At 58.3% G+C, this 18,558-nt stretch overlaps 2 protein-coding genes across 7 annotated transcripts in view; one reads left to right on the top strand and one right to left on the bottom strand.

The window, feature by feature from the left end:
* ARVCF (ARVCF delta catenin family member) overlaps window positions 1-12,050 on the bottom strand; it is a 50,616-nt gene extending 38,566 nt beyond the window's left edge. For all 5 annotated transcript variants that reach the window (XM_073889703.1, XM_073889701.1, XM_025858036.2 and 2 more), the window contains exons 1-2: window positions 11,850-12,050; window positions 6,539-6,592 (exon numbers count right to left, since the gene is read on the bottom strand). The gene's annotated coding sequence lies outside the window, so the exon portion shown is untranslated. The remainder of the gene's footprint in view (window positions 1-6,538; window positions 6,593-11,849) is intronic.
* Window positions 12,051-16,032: 3,982 nt separating this feature from the next.
* The window catches only part of TANGO2 (transport and golgi organization 2 homolog), a 36,268-nt gene continuing 33,742 nt past the window's right edge, over window positions 16,033-18,558 (top strand). The window contains exon 1 of one of the 2 annotated variants that reach the window (XM_025858030.2): window positions 16,033-16,069. The gene's annotated coding sequence lies outside the window, so the exon portion shown is untranslated. Of the gene's footprint in view, window positions 16,159-18,558 lie in introns of both variants that reach the window. The other variant, XM_025858029.2, reaches the window with a different exon arrangement.

The raw sequence follows: 18,558 nt of genomic DNA on the forward strand, positions 1-18,558 counted from the left end.
CATCTGTGCCCACTGATGAGGGGGGTGGGAGGCTCAGGAATCCCAGAGCCCACACCTGCCCTCCCATGCTGTGTTCAGGAAAGCCCCCTTTCCCAGCTCCAGTTCTCCTCAGAAGGCTCAGCACGTGGCCAGAGTACTTAGAACATACTATCCCAGGGGGCGCCTGGGTGGCTCAGTCGTTAAGCATCTGCCTTCAGCTCAGGTCATGGTCCCAGGGTCCTGGGATCGAGCCCCACAATCAGGCTCCCTGCTCGGCGGGAAGCCTGCTTCTCCCTCTCCCACTCCCCCTGCTTGTGTTCCCTCTCTCGCTGTGTCTCTCTCCGTCAAATAAATAAATCTTAAAAAAAAAGAACATACTACCCCAGGGCCTGAACCTGGGCCCTTCAACCACCTGCTGGCCTCTCTCCTGACCTCAGCATCCGTGCCTCCCCCTGCACACCTGTCCTTACTTCCCCCTGCATCCCTGCTCCTCCACTGTATTCCCATTTCTCTCTGGTACCTTCACTTCCCCTATTCCCTACCCTCTTTAGCAGACTTCCCTCTCCCCACAGCCTTGCCTCTTCCTTCCCCTGAACTCCCACCTTCCCTAAGGCCCCACTTTCCCCTATACCTCTGCCTCCTTGCACCCCTACCTCCCCTTGCATCCCTACCTGCCCGGTCTCCTATACTCCTACATTCTTGCCCTTCCTCCCTCCTGCACCCCTCCCCTCCCCACTCCTGTTTCCCTCTCAGCCCTGCCAGGTCTTCTGGACCCCACGCTCACCCATGGTGGGTGAACTGGCTAGCCCACCGTATGCTCCGAGGGGCACGGCTGACACCCTCAGAGCCCTAGTGCCCTTCCCCCCGGCATGGTCCTCTGGACGGGGTCAGGGTGCTGAGGTGCCTTGAGCCCTGGGCCTCCAACTGTGTGCAGAGGAGACTCCTCACTGAAGCTTTGACTCTTACTACAGAGCCATCAGTGTGCCCTCCCTGAGGGTCCGAGTGACTCACCTTGAAGGTAATCATCTGTGGGAGTGCTGGCCTCCAAACCCCCTGGGCATCAGCCTGGGTGTGAGGAAGTACGCGTGAGACAGCCTGGTGGGAGCAGAGGCCGAGGGGTGAGGGGAGGCCCTAGCACCCACTGTGTGCAATGCCCACAGAGCCGGGGACCAGCCTAGCCTCCTGATCACTCACATCCCTCAGCAGAGCACCAGGAGTGGGGACACCTCACAAACGCCTGCTGGGACACCTGGGCTCCCATTTCACGCTTGAGGGGACAGGAGGTGAGGTGGGGGCCTCACTAGAGGTGTTCCTCCCTAGACTGTCTGCCTTCCCTGGGGTCTGTCTCCTATGCAGGGCCCTGGGTGGGCTGTCTGAAGACAGTGGGCCTAGCTATCTCTTGGGAGAGGGGCTGTCATGGGGCCCACCCTTAGGCCACTCTCTCAGGGCTCGCTGGCATCTGATGGCTCCTACCAAGGCTCTGTCCCCAGCATGAGTGTGCACGTGTGTACACACACACACACACACACACACACACACACACACACACACACACACACCCCAACAGTGCCTGAACCTCAAGGTCAAGCCCAAGTTGTTTCAATGTAGAAAAATAGCTCTGAGCAAAAGTTATTTATTGCAGCGGCCCTGATGGTAGAGAACTGCAAACAACCTGAGCCCATGATGGGATGTGCTTCTGAGCTCTTAGCTGAGGGGCGCACAGGCTCCAGGGACAGAGGGACCCTGACATGGGTGTGTGTGTCCCGGAGAGGCAGGACCAGCACGTCAACCACAAGTGCTACCTGGAAATAGGGCACCCTATTCTGCGTTGGCCAAGCATCCCAACACCAACATGGGAGATGCTGGTGAGGTAGGGGGTGGGGATCACAACTTCCAGCCCCCTTACATGGGCACATGTGGAAATCACCTCCCAGGAACCTGTGGGAGGACAGAAGGTGCTGGGCTGTACGGATGCGACAGGTATGATTTCATTTTCCTTCTTTTCTGTATCTTCTATGTTTTCTATAAACAAGCACATACTTATAATTTCTTTTAAAAAAGCAAAATGGAGGGGCGTCTGGGTGGCTCAGTCCATTAGGCATCTGCCTTCTGCTCAGGTCGTGATCTCGGGGTCCTGGGACCAATCCCTGTGTCAGGCTGCCTGCTCAGCGGGGAGCCTGCTTCTCCCTCTCTCTCTGCCCCACCCCCTGCTTGTGCTCTCTCGCTCACTCTCTCTCTCTCTCTCTCCATCAAATAAATAAAATCTTTAAAAAAAAAAGAGCAAACTGGAGGTAGGGGGGTGCCTGGGTGGCTCTGTCGGTCAAGTTGATTTCAGCTCAGGTCATGAGAGATCAAGCCCACCCACGTGGGGCTCTGGTATCCCAGAGCGTGCTTGAGATTCTCTCTTTCCCTCTCCCTCTGCTCCACACCCCACCGCTTGTGAGTGTGCGCTCTCTCTCTCTCTCCCCCCACCTCCCTCAAATAAATAATAAATAAAATTTTTAAAAAGCAAAATGGGGGCCTTTGGTGCCACGGTCATTTGGCATCTACGGGTCAGTCTTGTGGCCTCTCCCTTGCTCTCAGCCCCTTAGGCACACCCAGGGGAGCCTGGGCCAGCAGGATCTAGGAGGTACCTCCTTTGGCCTTGATATTGAGCCTGGGGTGACAGGAGGTGAAGGGGGATGCTGCTTTGTGAAGGGTGGGCCTTGCTGGGGCTGAGACCCCTTCACCTATACCATCCCAGACTCCTGAGTGGCCCAGGCCTCACTCTCCCCATCTGTACACTTGGTGCCCTCTACCCCCCAGGCACTGCGGCCCAGATCCCACAGGCAGGGATGGCCCACGGAGGTGCCCATGTCTCCCTCCGGGGCAGAAAGTGAAGGCCCTGAGAGCTTGGGGGTGGCAGCATCTCACAGCCTCATTATCTTACAAAATGCAGAGAGCAGCAAGTACATTCAGATGAATGAATGGCCTAATTAGGATTTCACGGAGAGTGAAAATATTTTGAAAAGAAAAAGTTTAACTAAAGGCATATTCGAAATACCAAACTCATCAGCTGCAAAGTCAACCTGGCAACATGCGCCAGGGCGTGGGGTACTTCCATCTATCCACCTGATAGTGGGCAGCCTTCCTGTGGGCGAGATAAGCTGGGGGCTGGAGGCCCAGGGAAATGCAGGGCTGGGGTAAATGCTACCGCGGGCTTGCAGAGACGGCCCAGGAGAGCCTGTGTAGGCCAGCACGGCACCATCTTGCCCATAGGCCTCACGAGGTTGGCCCTGCTTGCACTGGCCACACCAGCAGCTGTGAAGCACCCTGAACAAGGATGGCAAGGCCAGAAGCTGGTGCGGCGCCCATGCCCTAACTGCGGCAGAGCACCAAGCGCGCCAAGCCCTTCACAAGGCCTACAGGGTGAGCAGAGCCAGGGTCTGAGCCCAAGTCCTCTGTGCAGAATGTTCTTCCTCCTGCCTCGCCTGAGAAGGATGGGCTGTGGGACTGGGAAAGGGCCTGGCGCTCCTGTGGCAACCTGCCCACCTGGAAATGACAAAGGAGTCTGACGACAAAGGCCCCTGGATGCCTGGCTGAGAGTTGCACAGGAGAGAGAACAGCAATCGGGCACCAGGCTCTCCAGCCACACCAGCAGGGGCCCTGCTTCTGAGGGGCTCTACCGTGCAGGGACCTCTTTTCAGTAAACAAGCGTGCTCAGAGTGGGGACAGGCTCTCTTGTGGGAGCCCTGAGACCCGGGGAGACCAGCATAGGACATGCCACAGACCCACACAGGGAAGACCGATTGGCTCCAAAGAGTGAAGCCTAAGGCGAATCCCACAGAAGTCCCAGGGAGAGCGACCCAACAGAGTGGTTCCAACAAGCACATGGAGGGTAAATGTGCAGAATAACCAGGACTTTTGATAACAAAGACTGATCAAGGGGAGGCTCCAACCTGATATTTTTAATCAGGCAGTGGTCACTGGCTAAGGGCTAGACACTTGCCACAGGCACCACAAACTGAGGACACATTACGTGATGCTTCCAACTTCTGGTGACAGAAAATGTTAGTCAAGAAATGGTTCAGGGGCGCCTGGGTGGCTCAGTTGGTTAAGCGTCTGCTTTTGGCTCAGGTCGTGATCCCAGGGTCCTGGGATCGAGCCCTGTGTCGGGCTCCCTGCTCAGGGGGGAATCTGCTTCTCCCTCTGCCTCTGCCCCTCCGCCCCACTCACGCACTCTCTCTCTCTCTCTCAAATGAATGAATGAATAAAATCTTAAAAAAAAAGAGAAATGGTTCAGATACAAGTGAAAAATAAAGTTAAATCCTCAACTTACATTTATGTCAAAATAAATTCTCGATAGATGAAATCTTGAATGTAAAACACTAAACTAGAAATACCTCAGGAAGATAGAGGCGCCTTTACCTGACTGGGTGCTCTGGAAGGACAATGGAATAACTAAAAAAGGAAAATGTTCATTGAATTTCACCATAAAATATGAAAAATTTCCGTTATAAACAAAAATTGCAGGACTGAGAAAGAACTTGCAAGCACACAGATGAGGGAAGAATTCATACTTTAAAATAAAGATTCCAATCAATGACTGAGAGACACATTTTGATAACCCCAAAAAACCCCCAGCACGGGTCCAGTGGTCACAGAAGCACAGTCATGCTTGGCGCAGTGGCCTTGCCCAGGCTGGGGGAGGGGGGTTCCCCAGGAGGTGGTATCAGTGCTGGCATGGCTGCAATGAAGGGCACCCACAGCCCCTTACTGCCTTCCGGCTCCCCCTTCTCAGGGAGCCCTGCAATTATCATCACCAGCTTGCAGTTCTACGGTTGGCCACTTTCTCTGTTTGTTGCTGCCTTCTTGGCCAGGCCAGGGGTTCCCCGAGGGCGGGCCTGTGCCTGATGGGGTCACAACACTCAGCGTCTGACATGGAGCTCAGCAACTGGGTACCGAATGGCTGAAGGTGAGTATGGGAGATACACAGGTGCTTGCCATCAGCCCCTATCCCAACTTAGTCCCCAGGTCTCCCCCTCCCCAACTCCCTCATGATGTGGTCAGGGCTACACCCCAGGGTCCCCACAGAGCGGGGGGGCCCTAGCCAGGGCCCAGGTTCTGCTTCCCAGTTTGTGAAATGGTCCCAGCCCAGAGCAGAGATGGCAGGAAGAACATAGCTATTACTCCGCGCCCACGGCAGGCATGAATAGTCAATCACTGTGGCAGACAAGAATAATCAATCACCACACTCGAGAAGGACAGGACAGAAACCAAAGAGAGGAAAAGGCAAAGAGAGACACAGAGCAGACCAGAGAACAACGGGGAGAAGACCAGGAGGAGGAGGTAGAAAGGGATAAACAGGGACAGGAAACAAGCAAGCAATGCTAGGAGACCGGGCAAGAGTGGCAGGCAGGATAAGGGAGACCCTGTGACCAGAGATATCGTTTGGTGTCTGGCTGGTGGGCCTACCAGGAGTTAAGGGGGGTAGGGGCCCGCACCCTGCCAACCTCACCCCCAGATACGTCACCCATACCACAAGCAATACCACGTCCTGAGCCCTGGATGCAGCCTGAGCCTCTTCATCCCAATCCAGAAGCCCCGCTGTGGCCCAACCGCCGGCCACTGAGCTGCCTGGCCTGACCTTGATCGGCCCAGGGGGTACACCGCCAGGTGGCAGCAGATGCACAGCTACCCCCAGCCCAGCAGGCAGCTTCCCACACCCACAGTCATGCGGAATAGGGAAGAAGGAGCCAGGCCCTGTCCCTCCCTGTCCTACAGCCCTTGGCACAGAACACTGAGGTGTCTGGAGGCCTGGGGGCTCCTGGGTGTGTGGCCACTGTCTTCTTATCACACAGCATGGGCACTGGCTGGGCCAGGCCATCCACACTAGATCCTCGGGGCCACTGAGAATCCACAGGGCTGGGTTGGCCAAGCCTCCCATAGAGACAGCGCCCAGCAGGGCAGGAGCAGATGGCTGGGTTGGGGACTGGGCACCCATACCGGAGGAACAAGAATGACCAGAGGCACTGTCATTAGCCAACGCCACTCTGTAAATGCAGCCACCACGGCAAACTCTGACGGGCCAGGGTGCTAGCAGCGCGTACTTTCCCACCACTCAGGGGGACCTGGGGGACACAGGGACCACAGTGCTTCTCAACCCTGCCATACTTCCCAGGCACCATGCCTTAGTCTCGCTGGAGGAGCGACTACCAGGTAAACATACAAACACCGGTAACACCCAGGGCCATGGGCCAGCACATGACGGTCTGTCCCCAGCTGGTAGCTCTAGTCTCCCCTGGGCAGGAGGGACCACCTGAGCTAAGAGCCAAGCTGGGTAGGCTATGCTGATAGCAGACACTGCGTGGCAGGCATCCAAGTCAAGATAGGTGAAGATCAGACCCAGCCAATGTCCCGGTGTCAGCCCCACTGCAGGCTCATCCCCAGAATGAGGCTGACCGGAAGCATTCATCACCCCGGGCCATCCCTCTGTCAGCCACACCTGCCAGGCCCACCGGGACACTCTTCTGTCCTCTGCAAAGGGGGGACATCCCCAGGCTAAGCCCAGGCCGCTTACCTGTCTTGAGGGGAGATCAGCGTGTCCCAACGCCCATCCTGCCAGTCGCAGCTCCTGCAGGGAAACCACAGGGTACCTTGTGAAAGTCACCTGCTGGGCTAAGTCCCTTCTAGAGGAGGCCAGAGCCCTGGTGGGGCAGTGTCATCCCTGACCCTGAGGTCATCTTGCGGCACTCCTGACGGGTACCCACGCACTCGTGCACGTTCTCTTATCCCCACTCGGCTGGAGCCGTGGCGTCTGCGGTTTATGTCGGACGACCACCGTCCCTTGTAGATGTTTCTACTGCTGCTGACTAGTCTTCAAAACCGTGACTGTTCAGCTGTAGACTGGTAATAATGTCTTCCCCATTCCAGAAGGCTGGGTGTGCTTCGTTGTGATAAACGATACAGCAAGGAGAACTTCTGCACCAGGGTCCCACTGCCCGCCCCTCAACACCTGCTTAGCTCTGCTCCCCTCTCCGGGACCCCACTCCTGCCCCGTGCAACAGGCCATCTGCCTCTCCTGATGCTCCTTGGGGCCAGCCCAGAACCCGAGTCCCTGTTAGGCAGGCAGCCCAGCTCCCAGACCCTGGGACCAAGGGGCCAGACTTATGGCTAGATGTGCCTCACATGCAGGAGCTACAGCCTCATGGGCTTCCTATCTCAGCCCATGACCCAGAGAACACATTCCCTGTCACTGTACCTAGGCCTGCGGACCATGCCAGAAAGTGTTTGCATTAATAAAAATGAAAAACAGGGTGGCGGGCACCTGGCTGGCTCGGTTTGTAGAGCATGCAACTCTTTTTTTTTTTTTTTAAGGTTTATTTATGTATTTGAAAGAGAGAAGGAGGGAGAGAACAAGCAGGGGTAGTGAGGAGGGAGGAGCAGATGCCCCGCTGAGCAGGGAGTCCAATGTGGGGCTTGATCCCAGGACCCTGGGATCATGACCCAAGCCAAAGGCAGATGCTTAATTGACTGGGCCACCCAGGCGCCCTAAAGAGCACACAACTCTTCGAGCCCTGTGTTGGGTATAGAGATTACTTAAAAATAAAATCTTTAAAACCAGAAACCAAAGCCAGGGTGGCACAAAGAGGAGGGGAGGTCTGGGTTGCAAATGGAAAGCCATCTCTGGGGGGTCAGGGGTGATAGAAGCTCTCTCCCCTGGGCTCTACAGTGTTTTCCAGATTGTTCCTCTATCTAATCTTCCTTTGTGGATGTGGCCTGTAGGGGGCCCTGAGGGTAGGTGTCCTTGCCTCCCAGCAGCACCTTCCTCACAAGGAGGGGCTCTGAGTCACGGTGGGATCACAGGAAGGTCAGGATGCCTGGGGTCAGAGGCAGGAAGGATAGTGGCCTGAGCTAGGCAGGTGTGCGTGCACGTGTATGCATTCGTGCACACTCACTCTCGTGTGTGCCTGGGAGGGCAGTCTGGGAGGGAGCCTGCCTGCCCACTGTACCCGCCCCGCCCACGGCAGAGGAGCTACTGTTCCTACCCTGAAGTCTGAGGCTCAGGAAGCAGCTTCACTTGCAGTGTGACGTTTCTGGGACACTTCTGTTTTTGGCTTAAGTGTTCACATAGGTTTTGTCCCACAGAGAACCACATGCCTTCCTTACCAGTCCGGATAACTGCCAACCTCCCCCTCAGGGCTGGCCTTGTGCAGAGCCTCACAAGGTGAGGGCTGTGTGCCCTCGTGTCACTCTCGCTGGGCGCCTTGGATTGGCCCAACACCCCATTTTACAGATGCGTAAACTGGGTCCAGGATTTGAACTTAGGTCTCCCTGTTCCCAGCGCCCCCACCTCAGCCAGGGATATTCGGCCACAAGAAGAACATGCTCCCTCCTTGTGGGGCTCTAGCCAGGCTAAGAGCTCCATAAACACAGAGGAGAGCCAGCAGTAGACCAGTTGGGGGAGGGAATTTGCAGGGCTGCTGGGGGAGGGCACCAACGGCTTCCTGCAGGAGAAGGGTAGGGGAAGTGGGAGGCTCTGGGGGATGCAGGATGGTGGCAGCTTTGGGAGGCATGAGTCCCCAGGGCACCCTTGTCACAGGACACTGTATAGATGGGAGCAGGGCAGAGCCTGACAGGAGCCCTGAGGGAGTGGACAGACGTGGATCTGAAAAAAGGATGAGTGACAGGATTTGTGATGAGAGTGCAGGGAGTCCCTGTCTCGGGAATCCCTTCTTAGCACCCCCTCAGGGCTGATCTGTAGGCTTTGGGGTCACTTACTTGGCCAAGGACCCCTGAACCAGGAGCCTTGGGGCTAAGGGAGCCACCAAACCTGCCTCTTAGCGGGCTCTATCCCCAAATGAGGAAGGTCTGGAGAAGTGGAGCAACTCCACCTGGCTATACAAGCCTCAGCCTAACCGTGCCATGGGCCTCCCCACACTGGTGTACCCCAAAAATCTGTCCAGTCTGTCCCCACTCTTGGGAAGGCCTGCTGCATCTCCGATTGGGGCAGGAACCCAGGCCACAAGGGTTGCCAAGCAGCCAGTCCTGCAAAGCCATGGTCATGTGTCCATGGCATGAAGCAGCTCCATGAGCACAAACTGAGTCCAGAAGAGGGATGGGGCCCCAGCTGGGTGGGCTGGGTGGGCAACTCGGGGCTATGGCAGGTGATGAGGAACCTGGGTGGTGGGTGGGTGGGGCGGTGGGTGGGTCAGGCAGGTCTGTCTAGGAGCCTGTTCTGCACTCAAGCCTCACGTCTTCCTCCACTGTGACACATCCTGACGTGCTCTTCCAGGCCACTGGACACTTTGGGTGCAACGTGAAAAGGCACCCGCTTCTGTGGCACCTTCTTTCACAGATAAAGTGGAAGAGGCACAGCCTCACCCTGACAGCCTGGCTCAGAGTCTGCACCGGGACCCTTAGATGCTGGCAGGGTCAGCCTATGGAAGCCAAGGAGTCCCCTGGGGCCCAGGCCTGAAGGCGGCCTCACTCAGAGCCTGTTTTTCATTGTCTTTGCCTGAGCCTGCGCTCAATCACCCTGCCATTCAGTCCCTGGGTCTCCCCTTGCCTGAACTAAAGGTGGTGAGGGGCTCTGAGGGCTACTGAGGGGCTTGTTCCTCTCCAGCTCTGTACCCTGGACAGGCAGTCTGGAGGAAGCAGAGCTCTGGACTCCCCACCAGGTTCCTCAGGAAGGGTCCCAGCCCTGAGGGAGGCTGGGTGGGGCCAGTCTTGCCTGCCATGGCAGTCCTGGGTGCCCTCTGGTGGCCATACTAGCTAGTTGCCGCTTTCCTAGAGGCTATTGGCTCCTCAAGATCCACTGGGGCAGTGGGAAGGGCCTGACACAAGGTGTGGGAAGGGATGAGATGGGTGTCCATCGCTCTGCGCTCATCTTCCTGACCTGTGAAATAAACCGAACTGTACAGCTGTCCCAGTCAGGAAAGCCCAATAAGGGAGTCCTGACCCCATGTTCTCTCTGGTTACTCCCAATCCTGGGTCTCCTGCTGAGCAGCCCAAGACTCAATCACTATCTTGATGGAAGCTGGTGGTAAAAAAAAAAACGGATGCCGTCCCCTGACTTAAGCCGCCACTGAGAAGTCCCCAGAACCCCCGATGGCCCCCTGGCAGTCCACAGGGGTTGCCCCGCCCTCCCCCCCCCTGCTGAGGCCAGACCAGGTCACAGGGCAGATGTTAGGGACTGGCTAGGACTCTAGCATGCCTAGTGTTCTTGCGCCCCAGCTGTGTGTAGCTCTTGGCTCCCCTTGAAGGTGCAGGATCCCACTCTTCATGCCCTTCAGGCCTGATGGAAGTACAGCCCTGCTTTCACAGAGCCTCAGAGATGCAGAGACCGGAGGGGCCACCTCTGCAGGAGGCACCATGCAACCCCAACATGGCATGGGGAAGCTAACTTAGCAGGACTGAGAGCTGGCCCAGTTTACCTGGGAGGGTTGGGTCTGCAGGTACTTGTGTCTACATAGAAAAGACTATGAAGAAGAGCAGGGCAGGGGCTGGCTTGGCTGTGATCCTCCTTCCTAGGCCAGGACTAGAATCCTGAGCATAGTGAATGCTCTGTGCCCAGCCCTGCGCTGGGTGCCATTGGACCATAGACTTGAGGGAGCAGGGGACAGACATGGTACTGTGGTTGGGACAGGGCAAGGTTGGGGGAAAGGATGCGTTCCGGATTCACAGCCCTACATGCTGTGGCCAGACCCAAGGCCTGGACCTATTGGCCATGGGCCCAGTATACTGTGTAGAGGGTTTTGACTGTCTCCTGTGTCCAGCACCATCCCAGGTCCGGAGATACACTGAACACAAGGCAGGCAGGACATGCTCTGGACCAGCAGACCTCTGGTGGTGGCTTGCATCCCAAGTGGAGGCAGGGGGAGGGGATGGAGGCACTCAGTCCACCCTTGGTGCATGTCCTCATGGGGACAGGTTGCCCTCACAGGCAATAAACTGGGTTTATAAATCCTGACTTGGTGTGTGTCCTGCACAGTGATGTAGGTGACAACTGGAACGGGTGTGAGAGAGGAGTAACCACCTGAGGTTACACTGAGAGCCTAGCCCAAAGGATGAAACACTGTTGGGGTGATTCTTTTCTCTTGTTTCTAAACATGCCTGGGTCTAGAGGGAAAACAGCCAGAGTCCCTGAGCTCCGTTTTCAGTGATACCTTACGCACAGGTTAGAAACAGTGACATGTTTTAAGTACCCAACATTTAATTAAACATTAAGATGGGAAGGCTCGGGATCTCAGGCCGCCTGCCCTGCGGCCACACCTCAACCCTCTGCCGGGGGCCCGGTGTCCCACCGAGGGGACCCAGGGGTGGCGGAACAGGGGGATCCCCGGTCAGGGCGGCCCCGTTCAGGGCACCAGGCAGGGACTCCGGGCGGCATCCCCTCCCTCGTCCTCTAGGCGGCGGGAGCAGCGGGAGCAGGGACACCCCCTTGGCCCCGCCGTGCCCCAGCGGGTTCCAGTGGCGCGCCGCCCCAGGAAAGTTCCCCGGCCCCGCCGCCCCTGGGGCCCCTGGAAAGTTCCCGTGGCTGCCGGACCGCAGCCGCAAGGCGCCCGGCGTCGCGCAGGGCGGTCAAGGCTGCGGGTTCCGGCCGCGTCTCGGCGGGGGCGCGCGGTGCGGGGCGCCCTGCCGTGCACAAAGGGACCCCCCCCCCCGCCGTAGTCCAGGGTCTCGCGCACCGCGGCGCGGGCGAGGGACAGGTGGGGCGGAGCCCGGCTCCTTCCCCGGCCGCGATACCCGGCCGGACTTCGATTCTCCGCTAAGGAGCCCACCTAGACGCCGGCCCCTTCTGGACCGCAACCTGGATCTCGTCCGGGACCTGTGGCCTCGTCCCAATCCCGGCCTCGACCTCCGGACCCCGCCCCCCGGCCTGAGCTTACCTGGAGCGCGGCGTGGGCGGCCCCGCAGCGTGGCCCCCGCCCCCAGACGGGCGTCCCCGGGTCTCTCGGCGCACCCGGCGCGGCGTCCCCAGGGCGCGGCGGGGTTAGCGGTCCTCCCGGCCTCAACTTGGGCTGGTGCGGGGGCGGATCCCTCCCGTGCCCAGCGTGCAGCCCCGGGGCCAGCCCTCCCCGCCCCTCGCGCGGCCCGTGCGCAAAGCGGGTCTGGCAGGCTACGCGACCCTCCGCCCCGCCCCATCCGAACGCGAATTTTCCCATTGGCCGGGAGACCCAGCGCGGCCCGGCAACCGGCGCCGATTGGACGGGCGCTGGGAGACGCCGGCTTGCCATTGGGCTCCCGGGGTGTCCGTCCCGGCCGACAACCGGCCCCTTCGTGAAGTGGCCGAGGCCCGGGCACCTGCTGGGACCGCAGCGCCGCGGCCGGGCCGCCCCCACTCGGCCGCGTTCGAGGACGTCCCCAGACCGTCCGGCCCCGAGCGGGGATTGGCAGGCCCCGCGCCCCTTCCCAGGACTCCAGCCTGGCTGCCTCCATCACTGCCCCTAGCTCGCTGGGATCCTTCTCCGGCGTCAGCTGTTCGCCCGGGCGCTGCGCGCCTCGCCCTCCTGTCAATATCTAATTGTGTTCACACAATCCGCGAGGGAGAGTTCTGCCGCCTTTCCATTTTACAGATGGGAAATTGAAGCTCAGAAAGGTTCTCACTTGCTTTAGGTCTCCGGGACTGAAACCTAGTCTGTTACACTCCCGGGCCTGGGGCTTCTTCCTCCCTCGTCGCCCCGGGGTCCTCACAGAGAGGCGGGGCTCAGAGACCTTGGCTCAGCGAGGCTGGATAGGGAGCCGTGTTTCTGAGGGCAGGAAGGGCCTTTCGGTGAAATAGAGGTTTTCCTCCGCCACCAGGCCTGAATCTCCGGACACCTTGGCTCAGCCCACCCTGCAGGACTGCCACAGGACTGCCGTCCCTCATCTCCTCCAAATCACCACACTCAGGGCCTGGGAGGGGGTGGGGGAGGAGTTTGTGTGTTTATCACCATCTCCTCTTCCTGGTGTCCCATTTCCTCCGCCCTACCTGGATCTTGCAGGAAACCTGTAGGGTGCAACCACCTGAGTAGAGTTTCGCACAGGTTGCATTTTCTGCCAGGTGGAGAGCAGCCACCTGGTCCCTGCAGTGACACAAGGCACACATATATGACCACAAATGGGACCATAATCCTTGGCCAGCTCCACTTAACTTTGTGGTGTGGCGGGGGGGGGGGCAATCAAGTGGGGGTGCTGCCCAGTGGGCTTTATTTCAGGGGGTTCAGGAGATGATGGCCCCTTGGCCAGTGACTCTGGCTCACGCTTAGTTCTAAGTCTTTCCTACCCTGGTTGCACCTGGAGATGACCAGATTCTCAGCCCACCATATTCCCCATGTCCACCCAGGGAGTCACAGGCCCATGACAGCGCTAATGGGGAGACCAGACATTCATGTCTTATCCACCCACATCAGGGGTCCAGAGTGTTCACACCATAGTTGCTTGCTTGGAACAAAGAAAGTGAAGTGCTGTAGGGCTAGAACTCACCACTGGTACCACCATTGGGTACCCCCTGTGGTACCTGGCGCACATAGCAAATCTACCCTAGCCTTTGGAGCCAGGCTGCCACCACCAGTCAATTGGAGTTGGCACTTGAGATGAGAGCCATTTGACACTCTGGCATAGTGATGTTGCTTGCGGCTCTGGCAGATGGAATGCCGTGTCCTTCTTTGGAACACAGGGGCCCCTATGAGCAAGGCAGCTCTTGTCCTGGTGATCCAGCCTGGGGGACAGAATCCTGCCTGGAGTGGGGGGCGGGGAGGCAGTCCTCACCTAGGCCAATTCTGGAGCACAATTCTCCTCTTTGCTCTCTCACCAGAGGTCTGTCCGGCTCCTCCTGCCACTATCAGCAAGTGTGGGGGGAAGGGATGATGCTGGACCACAAGCTCACTATGAGAATAGGGCTCCAGGAAGACCAGGGTCCAATGCCCCTGGAGAAATCTGTAGACAGTTGGACTAATGAGATCCACTCCTAATGGAGGGTAGAGAACCCCTCAGCCCACACAGCCGCTGGCTCAGAATGTCACCAATGGTGCAGGAGGAGCCGGACAGACCTCTGGTGAGAGAGCAAAGAGGAGAATTGTGCTCCAGAATTGGCCTAGGTGAGGACTGCCTCCCCACCCCCCTCTCCAGGCAGGATTCTGTCCCCCAGGCTGGATCACCAGCCACATACAGAGGAGTAGGGTGGACAGTATCAGTTCCAAGAGGACTCAAGGCCACTCTCTGGCAGTGGGCCCACTGTGACCCAGACTGCAGGTAGGGGTCAGGAACAGGGAACCCCTACAGTGTGACCAGTGGCACAGGGACCAGTGACCTAGTCTCTTCCCTCTCTCCCACCCTCTCTACCCAGCTGCAGGACAGTTCTGGGGGACATCCCTGGGACATGTGAGCAAAGCTATAGGGACAAAAAGGTTTTAACTTCTCAACAGCGGCAAATGTTCAGAGATCAGAAGGGTGACCAAATAAGGCAGTGAGCTCCCCAACTAAGGATGTGTGAACTCTTTGCAGCCCTGAGACCCCAGGGGTCAGCTTCCCACCCTGACCCATCTTGTCTTATCTGCTCCCTAGCACTGAATGTTGTCCATTGGAGTCAGCAGAGACAGACTATCAGAGTACCCGACATAGCTCCATCCAGATGCGGAGAGTGTAGCTAGAAGTGGGGCTGGCCCAGGGCCATATGCTTCTGTGGCAGACGAGGATTTGAACCTCTGTCCAACCCATGCATGACTGCATTCCTCTTTGCTAGCAACAGGAAAGCACCATTCTGTGTCCCACTCCCCTGAGGCATGTGGCCCAGTGGTTTGGGGCAGACCACTCTGCAACTCCTGCCGTGTACCCCAGGGCATGGTCACACATGTCTAAGCCCCAAGTCGTCTTTTTTTTTTTTTTTAAGATTTTATTTATTTGAGAGAGAGAGAGAGAGAGAGAGCATGAGAGGGGTAAGGGTCAGAAGGAGAAGCAGGCTCCCCACCAAGCAGGGAACCCGATGTGGGACTCGATCCCGGGAAGGGCATCAGTGCTCTGAGTCAGATCACAGATCCACACAGGACTGTGGATTTAATCCAGCCACTGCCACTTGCTGTCTTCTTTTTTTAAATGGTGTAACTGCTCTGAGCCTCAGTGTTTGCATCTGTAAAATGGGGGGAATGACACCTGTGGACTGGGACCCTGGGTTTGGAGTGCTTAGCACATTGTTATTATCCTTAATGTAACTGTCATCCTTGTCCTGGTTTGCCGAGCGCCCACTTTGGAGTAGGCCCTGGGCCCTGGGCCTCTGACTCTCCATTTTCCCTGCACTCAGGCCCTAGACACAGCCCAGAAGACACTGAAGGCAGGGAGCCCAGCAACTGCCTCTGTCCTGTTGAAATGCCCCCAGTCAGTGCCCCTTCCCGCCCTTTTGCTCACTTGCTCACCCATTACAGCTGAGGGTGGGCCAACCCTTCCTCCTAGGGCCTGGACCTGCAAAACAGCCTCCAAGTGGGCTCAAAGGCCGCAGTCGCTGGGTGGGTCTGGAGTGCCCGGTCCAGGGTCTGTCCCGAGTGTGGCAGGATTGTGGGGAGTAGGGGCGGTGGTGGGGGTTGGTGCAAAGGCCAGAGTGGCAGAGGCCGAACCGAACTGGGAGCCATAAAGAAAAGGGAGGGTTGGCCAGGTCTAGAGCTAGTGGGTGTGGAACAGGACCCAGCCTGAGGGGCGGGTCCGGAAGTGGGCATCCCGCCATCGCTCCCAGAGAAGGCCGCCAGGTGGTTTGGTGACCTATGGCCCCTGGAGTTCAGACCGCGGCCCTAATGGGTCCACGAAGGCATGCTCTTGGAGCGGCCGCAAGCGGCAGCGACCTCCCACGGGCATCTTCCGGCGTGGGGAGCCCGTAAGCCTGGGAAAGCCGCGGGGGTCACGAGACCCCCAGACGCCCGCGCAGCCCCGAGGCTTGGCGCAGCCCTGGGGGCGGAGCGCCGGGAGGGCTGCAGCCCCCGAGTGACAGCGCGCCCAGCCAACGGTGCTCGGGGTCGCGGCGTGCCGCCCCGCCTCTGGCGCCGCAGCCCAATGGCGAGCGCTCAGAGGGCGCGGGGGCGGGGCCTGGGCGGCGGTGGTGGCGCGCGGGCGCGGCACCCGGAAGTCGGCGGCGGCGGAGGCGGTGAGTGTGCGGCTGGCGGACCCGGCGGCGGACTCCTCTCCCCGAAGGGCCGGCCAAGGACCCGGGGCGCGGGGCTCCGGGGGGCGCGGGTAGGGAGGGGAGGGACAGGGCCGCACCTCCCCGCCCTGCCTGTTTCCTTTTCCCGAGGCGTGGAATGGAAATCCTACGGCTGGGTCCGGAGAGACCAACTGACCCCGACGAAGCGCCCCATGCGTTACTCGAAGGCGTTTCCAGTGATCCCCGCCCCAATGGGAAGCAGGGTCCATTGGCAGGCCGGGCCGGTCTCGCTGCGGGGAAGCAGAGACTAGCGGGCCGGGAGCTGCGTGGTCGCTGCAGGGTGGGTGGGCTAGGGCCTCAGACAGTTCTGAAGCCCTGAGTCACGGTGCCACCACCCTGTGGCCTGTTGCGGGGCAGACGGATGACAGCTGATGTTTGTCTCAGTAGGCAGCAAGTGCTCGGTCATGCCTGCGCTTGGACACGCCTTTTCTGGGGTGGCTCAGTTAGTCTGACCATCCCCCCAGGGTATCAGGGGTGGGGGCTGGGCAGGGTTGCACCCAGGGCAAGCGCTGGCCCTGGTGCTTGGCTTTAAGACCCCCTTCCCCGACCCCAGAGTGTCAGGTGCTTCATGGCCTCCCTCGGGGCCACAGCTTTAGAGTGAGCCTTCTGCCCTTGGACTAGTCCGTGAGCCTCAGCCCTTTTCCTCCAGCAGGGATATCACATGCTGGGCTCAGGCCTGGCCTGGCGTCCTGCTCCTAGCCTGCTGACTGCTGTTTTGCCGCTGCTGTTTGGGCTCAGAGCTTTCTTCCATGAGGCAGATGTGACGTGATGGCAGCTATAAGGGGTGACTGCAGCTGGTAGTACTTTGGAAATGCTTTCTCGAACTTGCTTGTTAATCCTCTGGGCAACCTTTTTGGGCAGATGTTCATTGGTTGGCTGCTGTCCACGGTGAAGAAAACTCAGGCTGAGGGGCAAGTGGTGTTTCCAAGGTCACTCAGAGCCAGGGCCAGGTCCCAGTGCCTCCGCTCCACCTTGGCTACTGTCTCAGGATCTTGCCGGCTTTGGGTGAGCTGGCTGGTGAGGTGGAGGCAGGAGGACACAACAGAGCTGTTCCCTCTTCTTCAGGATCCTAGAGCTCCCGTCTGGTGGGTGGGCTGCCCTGGTGCCCCCACCTTATCTGGCCTTTGACCATTAGCCCCAGTCCTGTGCCTTCATGTTCCTGGCATGTCCACAGACTGCAGGCCACTCAGACTGGGCTGCTGCCAATGTTTGCTCTGATGTGTGGTGACAACAGCCGTCCCTGAATGAAGGAAACAGGCTGTCAGTTCTGCCCCAGCTGCCCAGCCCCTGCACCGTTGTGCTTGCCTCATGATTCTTTTGTGACCTCGTTCTGTGGGCTTTTTGATCGTGTTTCACCATGGATGTAACTGTGTGTGGTGTCTCGGGGCCTCGCTCCTGTGCCTGGCTTCTGTATCAGAGGGTGAAGCTCTCTGTAGGCAGCCCTGGTGCCTGCCTGCAGAGGAAGTGGGCCTGTTACTCCTGAGGACTTCCGTGGAGAAATGAGGGGCCTCCAGAGCATGCCTGGAGATAAACAGCTCGTGGCAGGGAGGCTGGGAGGACTTTTAGAAGTGGTGCCACACTTGTCATTGATGCTCCAGATGTGCAGGAACTGGGTCCATCCTTTGGCCGACATGGCATGTGTGTGAGGGCATCACCGTTGAATCTGGCATTTGTTGGTCCAGACCATGGGGTTGGGTGATGGGCTCCATGAAAACGAGGTCGCTCCAGGTCACCAAGCTGTCTTTCCAGGTTATCATCGCAGTTTTTTTTTTTTTTTAAGATTTAATTTATTTATTTGACAGAGACACAGGGAGAGAAGGAACACAAGCAGGGGGAACAGGAGAGGGAGAAGCAGGCTTCCCGCGGAGCAGGGAGCCTGATGCGGGGCTCGATCCCAGGACCCTGAGATCATGACCTGAGCTGAAGGCAGACACTTTGACGACTGAGTCACCCAGGCGCCCCCCCCCTTTTTTTTCTTTCTTAACTTTCCTTTTTAGATTTGCAAAAATGATATATGTGCACTTAAAAAAGGCCGTCCACCATCTCTTGGCGGCTCCCGACACTCCGGGTACATCTTGGTTGAAATACTCCGTTGTCCTTTATTAAGCATGGGGGCCGCAGTGGTCACTGTGAGGCCGGGCTGGCCCCTGGCTTGTGGGGAAGCCAGGAGGGGCTAAGGTAGAGGGGCTGCCCTATGTCCAGGGCTTTCTGAAATGCTCATTCTTCCCCTCATTTGTGTTGCTCCTTTGAACTGCAGAGACAGTGACACTTGGTGTGGAGTTGAATTAGGGCTCCCCAAACATCGTGGAGATCTCAGAAGAGTATCCCTGTAGAAAATTTGTCAAGGTGAAATGCCACTTGGTCAAAATGACGAAACACAGATTGTAGAATCCTCAGTTGCTGAGCTGGGAGGAGGGTGGGGTGTTGCAGTG

The sequence above is a fragment of the Callorhinus ursinus genome, unplaced genomic scaffold, assembly GCF_003265705.2.
Source record: "Callorhinus ursinus isolate GAN/ISIS: 27379988/994484 unplaced genomic scaffold, GSC_fseal_2.0 scaffold115, whole genome shotgun sequence".
Classification (NCBI taxonomy): Eukaryota; Metazoa; Chordata; class Mammalia; order Carnivora; family Otariidae; genus Callorhinus; species Callorhinus ursinus.